This window comes from Mesoplodon densirostris, chromosome 8, assembly GCF_025265405.1.
Source record: "Mesoplodon densirostris isolate mMesDen1 chromosome 8, mMesDen1 primary haplotype, whole genome shotgun sequence".
NCBI lineage: Eukaryota > Metazoa > Chordata > Mammalia > Artiodactyla > Ziphiidae > Mesoplodon > Mesoplodon densirostris.
In genome coordinates, this window is record NC_082668.1 from 49901297 (window position 1) to 49904419 (window position 3123).

Genomic DNA, 3123 nt, shown 5'->3' on the forward strand with positions numbered 1-3123 from the left:
ATATATCAATAAAGCTGGAGGTAAAAAGTACATATAGGAGTTGAGGAGGCAGTTTTGGAAAGATAATGGTTTTTGGAGAGAGGAAGGTTAAAAAAAGTGAAATGGATACTGCATTTCAAGGAAAAATAAATCTGGGGGAAATTTTAAAGTTTGCGGAAGGCAAAAGAAAACAACAGAAATTGGAAGGACACACATACACTCCTCAAAAGGCCACCTAATAAAGAAAGTGCAGTTTTATACACTAACAGAAGAGATTTCTCTTGAAATAAGAGTCTTGTGAGCTACTCCAAGCCATCAACTTTGTTTATCAAATGCGGCAACAGGGCAGTCTTCTCACAACTCTACACAAAACTACTACAAGAATAAAACTGAAGAGAATAAAAATATTTTACCTAATAAAAATTCCCTTCCCTGCACAAAAACAATTATGAAGCAAAAGGCTGTTTTAACACAAAATACCAAGATGAATTAAATATGTTCAAACAAAAATTTGAGGATATAAAAACAAGCAGGATTTAACCTTAGTTTTTACTAAGAAGAAAAATGGACAAAAAGAGGAAAAAATTAAACAAGAGTTTTGTATTCTAAAAAAATAGGAGAAAAATCATAACCGGAGAAAAATCATAACAGATTTGAAGACTGAATTACAGATGCTCAAGTAAAAATATATGCCAGTGAAATTTTAAGAATGACTTTAAAGGAAAAAAACTGAACTGTGATCATGTTGGTACACCCTTATGAATGGAAAGACCAATACCCTGCCATATATAGGCCCACTGGTTCTTTGCTTATGCGGAGGAAGAGGACTCATCATGTGGCATGCTGATTTCCACACTCTTAGAAGATGATGGCTAACTAGAATCCTCTAAAATGCCTTTGCTGCTGCTGCCTTTGCCTCTGTTTCCAAAAATGGTCCTCATTCTCAGGGTTATAGGTAAAACACACCCAAGACATTACTGTGGTGCAGTCAAGGATAAACCCAGCATAAGCCTGTGATTCTAAGCCCAATAAAGCCATGGGAACACCTTTAACTCAGACAATAATTATTTGAGACTCTCTGGAGTAAGAAACTTGTAAATATTAGCAGTATAGAGAGGACACTCTCTCCCTTAAGTATATCCGTTAACTACCGCAAAAAATTCAAACAACAATAACAACAACAAAATCCCCCAAAACCCTGGGTACAGGAGAAGGAAACTCAACACTCAAACAGAAGCTCACAGTTTGACCCAATTGGAAACCAAATATTTCTAAAATAATGCCTACAACAAAAAGATAAAAGGGCACTGGTTGGCATTTGTGCATCTACAACATAGTTTTTTTTTGTTTGTTTTTGTTTTTTGTTTTTTTGGCATGTTGGGTCTTTGTTGCTGCGCACGGACTTTCTCTAGTTGCGGCGAGTGGGGCTACTCTTTGTTGAGCTGCACAGGTTTCTCATTGCTGTGGCTTCTCTTGTTGCGGAGCACGGGCTCTAGGTGCACAGGCTTCAGTAGTTGTGGCTCGGGAGCTTAGTGCTTTTGCGGCATGTGGGATCTTCCTGGACCAGGGCTCGAACCCATGTCCCCTGCTTTGGCAGGAGGATTGTTGACCACTGAGCCACCAGGGAAGCCCTACAACATAGGTTTTGAATTAACTTTAACATATGCCGAAATGCACCAATTGACAAAAGTTAATGGTCTTAATTATGGGCCTCAAATTACAGTTTTTCCTAGATATGTGACTAAATTTAAGTGAGATGCCAACTAATTAACTAACATTCACAAATACTCCATCCCTAGACAGTAGAATAAATATGTAAGGAACAAATACTAAGACAGACACAATATTCAGGGCCATAATCCATGTCTCAATAATTGTTAAAATATTCACATCATAAAAAGTATGTTGTGTGAGCATAGTGGAATTAAATTAGAAGTAAATATAAAGAAAATCTAGAAACTGTCAACATATTTGGAAAATTTTTTTCTGACCAAAACATTTAATTAACCAAAAAATTACAATGGCAGAGAAAATAATAACAATAAAGAGAAATTATAAGAAGTGGGAGTCAGGGTAGAAAAAATGCAAAGGCCTTGCTCTCTAGGAGACCAATACTGCAGCTGGGCTGGCCTCAGCCCCAGCCCCTTCTGAGTTTTCTTTGGCTGCTGGTGTCTTGTCTTCCCCCATGAGACGAATGTTGTGCTTTTCCCGAAATTCATTTAGTTCTTTTCCCTTTGCCAGAAACCGCTGTGTTAGTGTCTCAGTAATCTTCTGTATCTGCTCCTGGTTGTTCTTCAGGGCAGGCAGCACCTCTTTGACAGTTCGCTCTACCAGCACCCTCCAACCATGCGGTAGCACTTGCAGGTTTCATCTACCTCCTTCAGAGTATCAGTCACTAGACGGTGCTCATTCAACTCCGTCTCCAATTCAGCTGCTTTGGAGGCCAGGCCCTGCTGTTCCTGCCGAAGGCGATTGAAACCAGCAATTACCTGCTCTGCTGACATGAACCCCCTTCCCGGAGCCACTCCGGCTGCTCTTGCCAGTGCGACCACTGCTCTCTGCCATCTTCATTGCTTGCTGGGCTTCCGATCTGCCCATATTTGGAAATTTAAGTCTGTAATTCTGAAAAACCCACCAGCAAAGAAAGAAACAACAGAAATTTTAAGGTATTTTAAGCTGAATGAAACAAAAATTTGTGAAATGCAGTTAAAGAGTGCTTATATAGGAATTTATACCACTAAATATTTAGATTAAAATATAAATCTCAAGACAATAATATAAACTTGATTTTAAGAAATTAGAGAAAGAAAAATGCATTAGGCTGGAAAGTAATCATAGGACAGGAAACAATAAAGATCAGAGTGGATATCAATGAAACAGAAAACAAAAACAACAGAAAAAACTGAAGAAACAAAAATCCATTTCTTTGGAAAGATCATTGAATGTATAAACATTTGCTACAACTGATGAAAAAAAAAGCTAAATAAGACAGAATTACCCATACCATAAGAGAGAGGGCATCACTATGGATTCTTCAGTTTTTAAAAGGAAAATAAGGGGGAAATTATGAACTATTTTATATAAATAAATTTGAAAATTTGTATGAAATGAACAAAGGTTTTGAAGGATAGAAACTATCAAATC

At 37.6% G+C, this 3123-nt stretch overlaps 1 pseudogene; it reads right to left on the bottom strand.

Annotated features, from left to right (window-relative positions):
* Positions 1-2079: 2079 nt before the first annotated feature.
* LOC132495431 (prefoldin subunit 2-like) lies at positions 2080-2544 on the bottom strand (annotated as a pseudogene).
* Positions 2545-3123: the final 579 nt, after the last annotated feature.